Here is a 14,910-nt window from a genome sequence, read left to right on the forward strand (position 1 = left end):
CAGTACTAATATCAGACAAAATAGACTTCAAAACAAAGAAAGTAACAAGAGATAAATAAGGACACTAAATAATGATAAAGAGCTCAGTCCAACAAGAGGATATAACCATTCTAAATATAAATGCACCCAACACAGGAGCACCAGCATATGTGAACAAATACTAGCAGAACTAAAGGGGGAAAGAGACAGCAATGCATTCATTTTAGGAGACTTTAACATGCCACCCACCCCAAAGGATAGATCCACTGGGCAGAAAATAAGTAAAGACACGGAGGCACTGAACAACACAGTAGAACAGATGGACCTAATAGACATCTATAGAACTGTACATCCAAAAGCAACAGGATATACATTCTTCTCAAGTGCACATGGAACATTCTCCAGAAAAGACCACATACTAGCTCACAAAAAAAGCCTAAGTAAATTCCAAAAGATGGAAACTCTACCAACCAACTTTTCAGACCACAAAGGTATAAAATTAGAAGTAAATTGTACAAATAAAGCAAAAAGGCTCACAAACACATGGAGGGTTAACTACATGCCCCTAAATAATCAACGGTTAAATGAACAAATTAAAATAGAGATCAAGGAATATATGGAAACAAATGACAACAACAACACAAAGCCCCAACTTCTGTGGGACACAGCGAAAGCAGTCTGAAAAGGAAATTATATAGCGATCCAGACACACGTGAAGAAGGAAAAAAAATCACAAATGAATAGTCTAACATCACAATTATCGAAACTGGAAAAAGAAGAACAAATGAGGCCTAAAGTCAGCAGAAAGAGGGACATAATAAAGATCAGAGAAGAAATAAACAAAATTGAGAAGAATAAAACAATAGCAAAAATCAATGAAACCAAGAGTTGGTTCTTTGAGAAAATAAACAAAATAGATAAGCCTCTAGCCAAACTTAATAAAAGAAAAAGAGAATCAACATGAATCAACAGAATCAGAAATGAGAATGGAAAAATCATGACAGACTCCACAGAAATACAAAGAATTCTTAATAACTACTATGGAAATCTATATGCCAACAAGTTGGAAAACCTAGAAGAAATGGACAACTTCCTAGAAAAATACAACCTTCCAAGACTGACCAAGGAAGAAACACAAAAGTTCAACAAAACAATTACAAGCAAAGAAATTGAAATGGTAATCAAAAAACTACCAAAGAACAAAACCCCCGGAACAGACGGATATACCTCTGAATTTTATCAGATACACAGAGAAGACATAATACCCATTCTCCTTAAAGTTTTCCAAAAAATAGAAGAGGAGTGAATACTCACAATCTCATTCTATGAAGCCAACAACACCCTAATACCAAAACCAGGCAAAGACCCCACCAAAAAAAAAATTACAGACCAATATCCCTGATGAACGTAGATGCAAAAATACTCAATAAAATACTAGCAAACTGAATTCAAAAATATATGAAAAGGATCATACACCATGAAAAAGTGGGATTCATCCCAGGGATGCATGGATAGTACAACATTTGAAAATCCATCAAAATCATCCACCACATCAACAAAAAGAAAAACAAAAAACACATGATCATCTCCATAGATGCTGAAAAAGCGTTTGACAAAATTCAACATCCACTCATGATAAAAACTGTCAGCAAAATGGGTATAGAGGGCAAGTACCTTAACATAATAAAGGCCATATGTGATAAACCCACAGCCAACATTATACTGAAGAGCAAGAAGCTGAAAGCTTTTCCTCTGAGATCTGGAACAAGACAGGAATGCCCACTCTCCCCACTGTTATTTAACAGAGTACTGGAGGTCCTAGGCATGGCAATCTGACAAAACAAAGAAATACAAGGAATCCAGATTGGTAAAGAAGAAGTTAAACTGTCACTATATGCAGATGACATGATATTGTACATAAAAAACCCTAAATATTCCACTCCAAAACTACTGGAACAGATATCGGAATACAGAAAAGTTGCAGGATACAAAATTAAACTCAGAAATCTGTGGCTTTTCCATACACTAACAATGAACCAATATAAAGAGAAATCCAGAAAACCACTCCATTGGCAATTGCATCAAAAAAATAAAATACATAGGAATAAACCTAACCAAAGAAGTGAAAGACCTATACCCTGAAAACTACAAGTCACTCTTAAGAGAAATTAAAGGGGACACTAACAAATAGAAAGTAATCCCATGCTCGTGGCTAAGAAGAATTAATATCGTCAAAATGGCTATCCTGCCCAAAGCAATATACAGATTTGTTGCAATCCCTATCAAATTACCCACAGCATTCTTCAATGAACTGGAACAAATGGTTCATAAATTCATACAGAAACACCAAAGACCACGAATGGCCAAAGCAATCCTGAGAAAGAAGAATAAAGTAGGGGGAATCTCACTCCCCAACTTCAAGCTCTACTACAAAGCCATAGTAATCAAGACAATTTGGTACTGGCACAAGAACAGAGGCAGAGACCAGTTTAATAGACTAGAGACTCCAGACATTAACCCAAACATATATGGTCAATTAATATTTGATAAAGAGCCATGGACATACAATGGCGAAATGACAGTCTCTTCAACAGATGGTGCTGGCAAAACTGGACAGCTACATGTAGGAGAATGAAACTGGACCATTGTCTAACCCCATACACAAAAGTAATTTCAAAATAGATCAAAGACCTGAATGTAAGTCATGAAACCATAAAACTCTTAGAAAAAAAACATAGGCAAAACCTCTTAGACATAAACATGAGTGACCTCTTCTTGAACATATCTCCCCGGCAAGGAAAACAACAGGAAAAATGAACAAGTGGGACCATATTAAGCTGAAAAGCTTCTGCACAGCAAAAGACACTATCAATAGAACAAAAAGGTACCCTACAGTATGGGAGAATATATTTGTAAATGACATATCTGATAAAGGCTTGATGTCCAAAATATATAAAGAGCTCAGCCACCTCAACAAACAAAAAACAAATAATCCAATTAAAAAGTGGGCAGAGGAACTGAACAGACAGTTCTCCAAAAAGGAAGTACAGATGGCCTACAGACACATGAAAAGATGCTCCACATCACTAATTATCAGAGAAATGCAAATCAAAACCACAATGAGATATCACCTCACACCAGTAAGGATGGCTACCATCCAAAAGACAAACAACAAATGTTGGCGAGGTTGTGGAGAAAGGGGAACCCTCCTACACTGCTGGTGGGAATGTAAATTAGTTCAACTATTGTGTGAAGCAGTATGGAGGTTCCTCAATATGCTCAAAATAGACTTGCCATTTGACCCAGGAATTATACTCCTAGGAATTTAACCTAAGAATGAAGCACTAAAGTGTGAAAAAGACAGATGTACCCCTATGTTTATCGCAGCACTATTTACAATAGCCAAAAATTGTAAGCAACCTAAGTGTCCATCAGTAGATGAATGGAAAAAGAAGATGTGGTACATATACACAATGGAATATTATTCAGCCATAAGGAGAAAACATATCCTACTGTTTGCAACAACATAGATGGAGCTAGAGGGTATTATGGTCAGTGAAATAAGCCAAGTGGAGAAATAGAAATACCAAATGATTTCACTCTTCTGTGGAGTATAAGAACAAATGAAAAACTGAAGGAACTAAACAGCAGCAGAATCACAGAACCAAAGAATGGACTAACAGGTGCAAAAGGGAAAGGGACTGTGGAGGATGGGTGGGTTAGGAGGTATAATGGGTGGGGAGAAGAAAGGGGGTATTATGATTAGCATGCATAATGGGGGGGTGGGAGAAAGGGGAGGGCTGTACAATACAGAGAAGACAAGTCGTGCTTCTACAACATTTTGCTATCCTGATGGACAGTGACTGTAAAGGTGTTTGTGTGGGGGACCTGGTATAGGGGAGAGCCCAGTAAACATAATGTTCTTCATGTAATTGTTGATCAATACCAAAAAAAAGAAAGAAAGAAAAGGGGGATTACTCCCTGATAGGGTAAAACTAACTGCAAATTACCGATTAATGCATGCTTTAAATATCCTTAATTTTGACCATTTAACGGGTGTCAGATGATCAGCTATGGAAGTACATTTTTCTGTTAATATTCGTTTCTCTTAAAAAAAAAACAGTTCCTGTATGGTGATCTCCAATAGGTTCTTCACAATTGTATAAATGTCATATCAAAATGTGGGCAAGGGTTTATTTGTGTTTATACAGAGGATCAAAGCCTAATTTGGCTACACAGGAAATGAATTGATAGGTTATGAAGAAGAACTTCCAACATCAACATCCTCTGGAAGAGTAATTCCAGAAGATGAACATCAAAATACTTCAACAAAGATCCTGGCACTGCTGCAGTTGTAGCCGCAGTCATCCCACCAGTTCCTGGACTTGACATGGGAATGAAGAAGGAGATATCTAAGCTGGCCTGTGGATACAGTAAAACAACAAATTTGAATGGATCTATAGTGTCAGAACTCAACCAAGAATTAGGAGAAGTACAAGTTGCAGAGCTCCAAAATCTTGCAACTATAGGCTATCTACTGTTAAAAGAACATATGGGATGTGAACAGTTCCCAGGAATGTGTTGTTTTAATTTGTCTAATTTTTCTCAAACTATTCAAATTCAGTTAGACAATATCCATCATATTATTGATAAGTTTTCACAAATGCCTAGGGTGCCTAACTGGTTTTCTTGTTTTCACTGGAGATGGCTGGTAATTGTAGGTCTGCTTTGGTTATGTAGCTGTATTCCTATTATGTTAATGTGTGCACGCAATTTAATTAGTAATTTAAAACCTATACATGCTTATGTTACACTACAAGAAGATATGTCAAAGAAATAATCAATCTTCCTATGTTTTCTTCTGTCTGCTACTTCTATAGCTTTTCTTCTTCCTTCCTAATTAGAACCCTTATATAGAAATTGTGCCTCATATCGAAATTACCGAGTATCATAATTCTTCCAAGTGGTAAAGATACCTCAAGACAAATGCTGGTCATAGAAGCCACAGGGCATAAATCTGCAAAGAAGTAAAAAGCTAACCTTTTCAAAGAATAAGGCTTCTCTCTCACTTACCAACTTTACATTTCCCTGTATGGCCCCAGAAGATGACTGGTTAGCCAGAGACGGGTAAGATTCCTCAAGGGAGGAACAACCTAAGACAGGCACAGTTGCAGGGGGGCCATCAGGTGAGAAATTGGGGATCAACAGAGGTGAGGCTTAGAACCTCTCCCCCCCTGTTTTGAGAGAAATCTTCTGCAACCATGGAGGTTTTGTTCCCCTTGTCTAGCTTGGATTAATACTTAGTCTTTAGGCACACTCCTGATCATCTACATTTGCCCTCTTACAGCACGAAACTATGTTTTCTACCTTTATCTTGCATCTACCTACCACTTCAGCATTTTACTAAAAATAACAATAATAATAATAATAAGGGATAAATGTGGGATTCACATATAAATAAGTATAAAATTCAAACGACTAATCATAATTGACCTGTTTGTTTATAGTTCATGATTCGTGATCAAAAGCGAAAGTTTCTGTAATGACTGCCCTTGCACTGCTCACCAGGTAAGAACTTATTCACTATGTAAGAACTTGTTCACCATGTAAAAACTTGTTGGTTTTGCTTCAGAAGATTGGAGACTGTTGAGAATTAGTCTTGGGGTTGATTAATGATTGTGCACTGAGTCCCCTATACAGAATTTTATTGTTGTTATCAACCATATGATCAGTAAATATGAGAGATGCCCTCTCAAAAAAAATACATTAAAAATATCATCCATCATGACAAAGTGGGATTTATTCCATGGATGCAAGGATGGTACAATATTTGTAAATTAATCAATAACATACACCACATTAACAAAAAGAAGGATAAAAACGACATGATCAGCTCAATAGATGATGAAAAAGCATTTGCTAAAATTCAGCATCCTTTCATGATAAAAAACTCTCAACAAAATGGGTATAGAGGGTATGTACCTCAACATAATAAAGGCCATGTATGAGAGATCACTGCCAACATCATATTTAATTGTGAAAAGCTGAAAAATTTTCCTCTAAGATCAGAAATAAGACAAGGATATCTACTCTCACTGCTTCTATTCAACATAGTACTGGAGGTCCTAGGCATGGCTATTAAACTAAACAAACAGACAAAAGGCATTCAAATTGGTAAGGAAGAAGTTAAATTGTCACTCTTTGCAGATGACATTATACAAAGAAAACCCTTAAGTATCCACCCTAAAAGTGTTGGAATGAATAATTAAATTCAGCAAGGTTGCCGGATATACAAGTGATACACATAAATCTTTTGTGTTCTTATATACTAGTAGCAAACTAGCAAAGAGATATCAGGAAAATAATTCCTTTCACAATTGCAACAAAAATAATTAAATACTTAGGAACTGAAAGACCTATACCCAGGAAACTACAAGACACTCTTAAGAGAAATTAAAGAGGACACTAATAAATGGAAATTCATACCATGATCTTGGGTGGGAAGAATTAATATTCTCAAAATGGTCATCCTGCCTAAAGCAATCTACAAAATCAATGCAATCTCTATCAATATATCAACAGTATTCTTCAACGAGCTGGAACAAATAGTTCTAAAACTCATCTGGAACCATGAAAGACCCTGAATAGCTAAAGCAATCATGAGAAGGTAAAATAAAGCAGGGGAGAATTACACTCCCCAACTTCAAGCTCTACTACAAAGCCTCAGTAATCAAGACAATTTGGTACTGGCACAAGAACAGAACCATACATCAATAGAACAGAATAGAGAGCCCAGATATAAACAAACACATATACGGCCAATTAATATTTGATAAATGAGCCATAGATATACAGTGGGGAAATGACAGCCTCTTTAACAACTGATTTTGGCAAAACTGGACAGTTACTTGTAAGAGAATGAAACTGGGTTACTGTCTAACTCCATAAACAAAAGTAAATTTGAAGTGGGTCAAAGACCTGTATGTAAATCATGAAACCATAAAACTCTTAGAAGAAAATATAGACAAAAATCTCTTGAATATAAACATGAGCAACTTTTTCATGAACATATCTCCTCAGGCAAGGAAAACAAAAGCAGAAATGAACAAGAGGAACTATATCAAACAAAAAAGATTCTGTACAGCAAAGGACACCATCAGTAGAACAAAAAGGCATCCTAGAGTATGGGAGAATATATTCATAAATGACATATCAGATAAGGGGTTGACATCCAAAATATATAAACAGCGCACATGCCTCAACAAACAAAAAGCAAATAATCCAATTAAAAAATGGGAAGATGATCTGAACAGACACTTATCCAAAGAAGAAATTCACATGGCCAACAGGCACATGAAAAGATGTTCCACATCGCTAATCATCTGGGAAATGCAAATTAAAACCAAAATAAGATACCACCTCACACCAGTTAGGATGGCCATCATCCAAAAGACAAGGAACAACAAATGTTGGAGAGGATGCAGAGAAAGGGGAGCACTTCTATACTGTTGGTGGGAATGTAATTTATTTCAACCATTGTGGCAAGCTGTACGGAGGTTCTTCAGAAATTAAAAACACAATTACCATTTGACCCTGAAATTTCACTCCTAGGAATTTACCCAAAGAAAACAACTTCTCAGATTCAAAAACATATGCACCCCTATGTTTATCGCAGCAGTATTTACAATAGTTAAGACATGGAAGAAACCTAAGTGTCCATTAGTAGACGAGTGGATAAAGAAGAGGTGGTACCTATACACAATGGAATTTTATTCAGCCATAAGAAAGAAACAAAACCTACCATTTGCAACAACATGGATGGAGCTATAGGGTGTTATGCTCAGTGTAATATGCCAGGTAGATAAAGACAAGTATCACATTATTTCACTCATCTGTGGAGCATAAGAACAATGCAAAAAATGAAGGAACAAAATAGCAGCAGACTCACAGAACCCAAGAATGGACTAATAGTTACCAAAGGGAAAAGGACTGGGGAGGATGGGTGGGAAGGGAGGGTTAAAGGGAAAAAGGGGCATTATGATTAGCACACATAATGTTGGGTGGGAGCATAGGGATGATGGACAGTGACTGTAATGGAGTACATGGTGGGGACTTTATAATGGGGGGAATCTAGTTACCACAATGTTGCTCATGTGATTTTATATTAATGATATCACAATTAAATAAAAAATAAAAAATAAAAATAAGAAAACCCCACATAGTAATGGTTGTCCTATATACTGCAATCAGGCAAGAGAAAGAAAAAATGATTATAAATCACTAAGGGAGAAGGTATGTTAGGTCCATTTGTTCTAATGTGTTGTTTAGTGCCTTTGTCTCCTTACTTATTTTCTGACTGGATGATCTGTCCTTTGGAGTGAGTGGTGAGTTGAAGTCTCCTAACATGAATGCATTGCATTCTATTTCCCCCTTTAATTCTTTTAGTATTTGTTGAACATATTTGGGTTCTCCTATGTTGAGTGCATAGATATTTATAATGATTATATCTTCTTGTTGAACTGACCCATTTATCATTATATAATGTCCTTTGTGTCTTATTACTTTCTTTATTTTGAAGTCTATTTTATCTGATACAAGTATGGCAATTCCTGCTTTTTCTCCCTATTGTTTGCATGAAATATAATTTTTTCCATCCCTTCACTTTTAGTCTGTGTATGTCTTTGGGTTTGAAGTGAGTCTCTTTCAGGCAGCATTTAGATGGGTCTTACTTTTTTATCCATTCAGTAACTCTTTGTCTTTTGATCAGTGCATTCAGTCCATTTACACTTGGGGTGATTATCAATAGATATGTACTTATTGCCTTTGCATGCTTTGGATTCGTGGTTACCAAAGGTTCAAGGGCAGCTTCTTTACTATCTAGCAGTCTTCCATAACTCACTTATTACACTATTATAAACACAATTTGAGGAGTCTATTTTTCCCCATTCTTTTAGTTCCTCCTCCTCTCTTTATATGTTAGGTGTCATATTCCATACTCTTTCTGTATCCCTTGACTGCCTTTGTGGGTAGCTGATTTAATTTTGCATTTGGTTAGTATTAAGTTGGTCTACTTTCTTTGCTGTGGTTTTATTTTCTCTGGTGACAGCTATTTAGCCTTAGGTGCTCTTCCATCTAGAGTACTCCCTTTAAAATTCACTGTAGAGATGGTTTCTGTGAGGTAAATTCCCTCAAATTTCCCTTGTCTTGGAATTGTTTAATCCCTCCTTCAAATTTAAATTATAATCATTCTGAGTAGAGTATTCTTGGTTTGGGGCCTTTCTGTTTCACTGCCTTGAATATATCATGCCACACTCCCTTCTGGCCTATAATGTTTCTGCTGAGAAGTCTGATGATAGCCTGATGGGTTTTCCTTTGTAGGTGATCTTTTTCCTCTCTCTGGCTGCTTTTAATATTCTGTCCTTGTCCTTGTTCTTTGCTATTTTAATTATTAAATGTCTTGGTGTTGTTTTTCTTAGTTTCCTTATTTTTGGAGATCTGGGTACTTCCATGGCCTGAGAGACTACTTCCTTCCCCAGATTGTGGAAGTTTTCAGCAATTAATTCTTCAAAAACACATTCTACCCCTTTTTTCTATTTTTCCATTTTTACCCCTATAATGAAAATATTGTTCCATTTGGGTTGGTCACACAGTTCTCTTAATATTCTTTCAGTCCTAGAGTTCATTTATTCTCTCTCTGCCTCAGCTTCTTTGTTTTCCTATTACCTAATTTCTATCCCATTTAGCATCTCCTAAACCTCATCTAATCTGCTTTTAAATCCCTCCATTGTTTGTTTCATTTCAGTTGCTGTAATTTTTAAGGTGTCTATTTCCCTCCTGAATTTGTCCCTTAGCTCTTGAATATTTTTCTGTAGCTCCATTAGCATGCTTATGACTTTTATTTTGAATTCTTTTTCAGGAAGATTGGTGATTTCAGTTTCACTGAACCCTATTTTTGGTTTTTGAGGGATTTTGGATTGAATTAAGGCTCTTCCAAGCTGAGGCTGAGGTTCTTCTGGCTCTTCATAGTCCTGGAGCGATGGAGTCATTGGAGGCAAATCGCATGGGTGTCAGTTGCAAAGACAAAGTCCCTTTCTGCTTACCAGTTGAACTGCCTGTCTCTACTGCCTGGGCTGGTTAGCCACATGCTGCAAGTTGCCACTGGGCTGATCCCCTAAACTGCCATGGGCAGGGCATCCCTCCTGCTGGCCTAGGCAATTTTGGGTGTCGCAGGCAAGTGCCATTGGTATTTGCAGTGAGAAAAAAGCCCTTTCATGCTTCCTAGTTGCTGTGCCTGTCTCTGCTGGGTGTGTCATTTAAGCACACACAGGGAGCAGCCTCTGGGTTTATCCCTTAAGATGCTGTATGCAGGGCATCCCTTGGGATGGCCTAAGGCAATGGCACGTGTTGCTGGCATGTGGCATAGGTATTTTCAGGGAGGGAAAGCCCTTTTGTGCTTTTCAGTCCCCATGCCTGTCTCCACTGTCTGGGCCTATTAGCCACACACAGGGAGATAGATGCCTGTGCATTAAACTGTGTAGTTGCTGTAGGTGGGGCTACTCTCTGGATTGTCTGTAACAATGGTGGGGACAGTGATTTGCATGCCGGTGCCAGCAGGAAGAAAGGAGCGGCAGGCTGTTTATCATGGTGATCGGCCTCGGGGCTGCTTTTCCAACCAGTGGGATAGGTTGCCTGAAGCTCCTGAAAGTTCCCAACCAGCTGGGTTGAGTGTGTCAGGATGATTTTGTCTGCCTGTTCCTTCTTATAAACCCTTGCCCCTTTAGCAGCCTTCTGACTGTTGAGAAGTATTTTAAAGCACCTGCTTTTCTTTTTTCCCCAGGGCAGCCGGTTGTGGGAACCTGTTCGCAGTCTTAGTCTCTGACTTTGGTTTTCAGCCCCTCTAATCTCCAGAGCAGGATGCAATGTGTGTCTGTTCTCCTGGGGGAGATTTCTAGGGCTGGGTATTTAGCAGTCCTGTGCTTCCACTCTCTCTCCACTCTGAATTTTTCCCTCCCACTGGTGAGCTGGGGTATGGGGAGTGCTTGGGTTCTGCTGGGTCATGTGAGGCTTTGTACTTTACCCTTTTCCATGGGATATTGACTTCTCCCAGATGTAAACTGGCTGGTGTATTGTTACTTCTGCCACTCTTTTAGGAATAGTTGTGTTTGCTGTATTTTCATATTATATGTGGTTTTGGGAGGAGATTTCTGCCACACTACTCATGCTGCCATGTTTTTTCCTCCTCCTTCACTTTATCAATGTTCTGTGCTTTCTTGACTGGAAGAATTAACAACTGGTGCTCAACAATTCCTCTTTTCAAAGACAAACAAAAATCATAGGTGGAGATATACACTAGGTGGCTCCACTTCTACGTATTTATTTAAAGAAGGAAAAATTTACAAGTTTTGAAAAATTTCTACTCTTTTATTATTCGCATTTCTGGGTCAGATGAGTCACCACTGCTTGAGTCTCATTAAATTTTAATGGTCATCATTCCCAGTGATGGATAAAACATAACATTTCATGTTACACAGTTGCATAGTAATTGGGTTCAAAAAGTACTCAGGGCAAAAAGCTATCCTTAATCAGGAGATTTTGAGAGATGCTTCAGTGATGAAATAAACTTTAAAAAGAAAACACCAATTAAGCACATAATTAGGAGTTAAGAATTTAAATATCAGGTTTAACAGTATAAGTTTGCCATTTATGTATGTCTGAACATCTGGAATGTTGGGTAACACTTTCCCTAAATGAGACCTTTTCAAAGTTGTATGCATTAAATGAGCAACCTGGGGTTATTCAGTATTAGAAAAGGAGTACTCTTTTGATCATATCAGCTTCTCTTCACAAGCTTTTTGGGATTTGTTTCATGGGAACTTAGCCACACTCATTCATATACATACTACAATGGCATAGTTAAGTAGATGCAACAGACACTGTGTGTGGTTCACAAAATTAAAAATATTTACTGTCTGGCCTTCACAGAAAAAGTGTACTGATATCTGGGCTATGTCTTGAGAGAGCATTTTTATGAATTTCTCTACCCCTCCTGTAACACATAGCATGACCTCAGACGAATCCACTCTTACAGCTCTCCTGTGCTATAAAAAGTAAAAGTAGCATTTCTGGGTTTTCAGTTCTTCATGTAAGGATCCTGGAATTTGCCACACCTTCACAACATGTGAAAAACTACAAAGAAAAACATTGTCAACAACTCTTCTACTGTCCATAAGAGAGGTTAGGACACAGGGAAAAGAGTTGTCAGCAGGATTGGAGGATCAGGTTAAAGCCAGAGTCTCAGCCTAGAGAATGTATCCTAGAGAATGTATGGTAAACTAATATGGTAAAAAAGGAGAGAAAATGGAATCATATAAAATACTTAATTAAAACCACAAATGGCAGGAAAATAGTTAAAGATAAAAATAGCAGTGAACAACAAGGGTAACAAACATTAACAAATATGATAGGTACTAATCCAACTCTATCAATAATCAGTTTGCATGTCAATGGTCTAAACAAGCCAATTGAAAGACGGAGATTGTTAGAATGGATCAAAAGACAAGACCCAACTATACACTGTTTACAAGAAACCCATCTTAAATATAAGGACACATAAATTAAAAGTAAGTGAATGGAGAAAAATAGACCCTGTTAAAACAAATCAAAAGAAAGCAGTAGTTTTAGGTAGAGCATTCTTCAGAACAAGGCCAGTTATCAAGAATAAGCAAGGGCATTACATAATCACATAACAATCCTTAATGTGTATGCAGATATGGCGATGACTTTTTATATACAACACCAAAGGCATGATCCATAGAAGAAATAATTGGTAAACTGGACTTTATTAAAATTGAAAACTTCTGCTCTGTGAAAATCACAGACTGGGAGTAAATATTGGAAGAAACATATCTGATAAACAACTGTTATCCAAAATATAAAAAGAACACTTAAAATTCACCAGTGGGAAAACAAATATCACAGTTAAAGAATGAGCCAAAGACACTTCACCCATGATACACATGGCAAGTATGCTTATGAAAAGATGCTACACATAATATGTCATCAGTGAAATGCAGATTAAAGCAATCATGAAATATCATTATGCACCTATTAGAATAGCCCAAATCTGGAACACTGACAACACAAAATGCTGCTTAGAATGTGGAATAATAGGAACTCTCATTTACTGATGGTGGGAATACAAAATGGTACGGGTACTTTGGAAGAAAGTTTGACATTTCTTACAAAACTAAACATACTCTTAATGTGTGATACAGAAATCACACAGAAATACCAAGGAATTCCTTGGTATTTACTCATGAGGGTTGAAAACATATCTGTACAAAAACATGTATTATCTATAGCAGCCTTTTTCATAACTGCCAAACTTAGAAGCAAACAACATGTTCTCCAGTAGGTGAATGGATAAACTATGATACATCTGAAAATGAAATATTATTCAGCACTAAAAAAAATGGGCTCTCATTTCATGAAAAGATATGGAGGAACCTTAAGTGCACATTACTAAGTGAAAAATCCAATCTGTGAGAGCTACCTATTCTGTGATTCCATCTATATGACATTTTGGAAAAAACAAGACTACAGGGATACTATAAAGATCAGTGGTTGCCAGCAGTTAGAGGTTGGGGGAGGGATGAATAGGCAGAGCACAGGGGGTTTTAGGTCAGTGAAACTACTCTGTATAATACTGCAATAATGCATACATGTCATTATACATTTGCCAAACCCACTGAATGTACACCACCAACAATGAAGCCTAAAGTAAATTAGAAACTTTGAGTGATGATGATGAGTCAATGTAGGTTCACCAATTAAAACAAATGCACCAATATGGTGGGCAATGTTGATAACGGTGAAGGTTATGCATGTATTGGGGCAGAGGATATATGAAAAATCTTTGTACCTTTCTTTCAATGTTGCTGTGAACCTAAAACTGCCCTTAAAATATATTCTTAAAAAATGCCATGCCTTTCTAGGACAGTATAATCTTAAGGCCTCCTGCTCAATGAGGGCTTGACTTAACAGAAAATAGGGGCAAAACCCCATTTTCTAATGTTTCAAAACTGAAAAGGAAAAGGAAGGAAGAGGGTAAAATTATGAGCTTTGGGACTCTGTTTTTTCTCTCTAGGTTTCCAGAGATACATTTGGAAGGTAGGGAGAACAGACAATATTTCCCGACATTTTCATGAAGTTAAGCTGTAAATATTTTTTGCTGCTGTACATAAAATCTACTTTTACAGATTTAAAGTTCTAAGGGGAAGGGATGACTGATTAACTAGTTAAATAAAAAATGTGTATTCATTGAAGTAATTTATTTAAGCTATGAATAGACAATTTTTCTGAAAATACCAATTGTTTTACCTTCATAAAATTTGTATTTCCCATCTGAATTTGAGGAGGAGGAGTCAAGATGGCAGCATGAGTAGGGCAGCAGAAATCTCCTCCCAAAACCATATATATTTTTGAAAATACAACAAATACAACTATTCCTAAAAGAGAGACCAGAAAATACAGTACAACAGCCAGGCTACATCTACACCTGAGAGAACTCGGCATCCTCACTAAGGGTGGAAGATACAAGCTGCAGCCCAGCAGGACCTGAGCACTCCCCCCAACCCAGCTCCCAGGCAGGAGGAGAGAAGTCAAAGCGGGGAGGGAGTGGGAGCCCAGGACTGCTAAATACTCAGCCCTAGCCATCCACACAGGGAGTGTAAACACACAGTGCATGCTGTGCTGGATACTAGGGAAACAAAACAGTAAAATCTGTGAGCGAGTCCCCCACAGCCGGCGCCCCTGGGACAAAAGAAAAGTGAGTGCTTTTTGAAAGTCTTAAAGGGACAGGAGCCTCACAGCTGGACGGAAGCATCTGAGCACACTCAACCCAGCAGTTGGAAATCCCCGGGAACGCCGGGA

The sequence above is a fragment of the Manis pentadactyla genome, chromosome X (assembly GCF_030020395.1).
Source record: "Manis pentadactyla isolate mManPen7 chromosome X, mManPen7.hap1, whole genome shotgun sequence".
Taxonomy (NCBI): Eukaryota; Metazoa; Chordata; class Mammalia; order Pholidota; family Manidae; genus Manis; species Manis pentadactyla.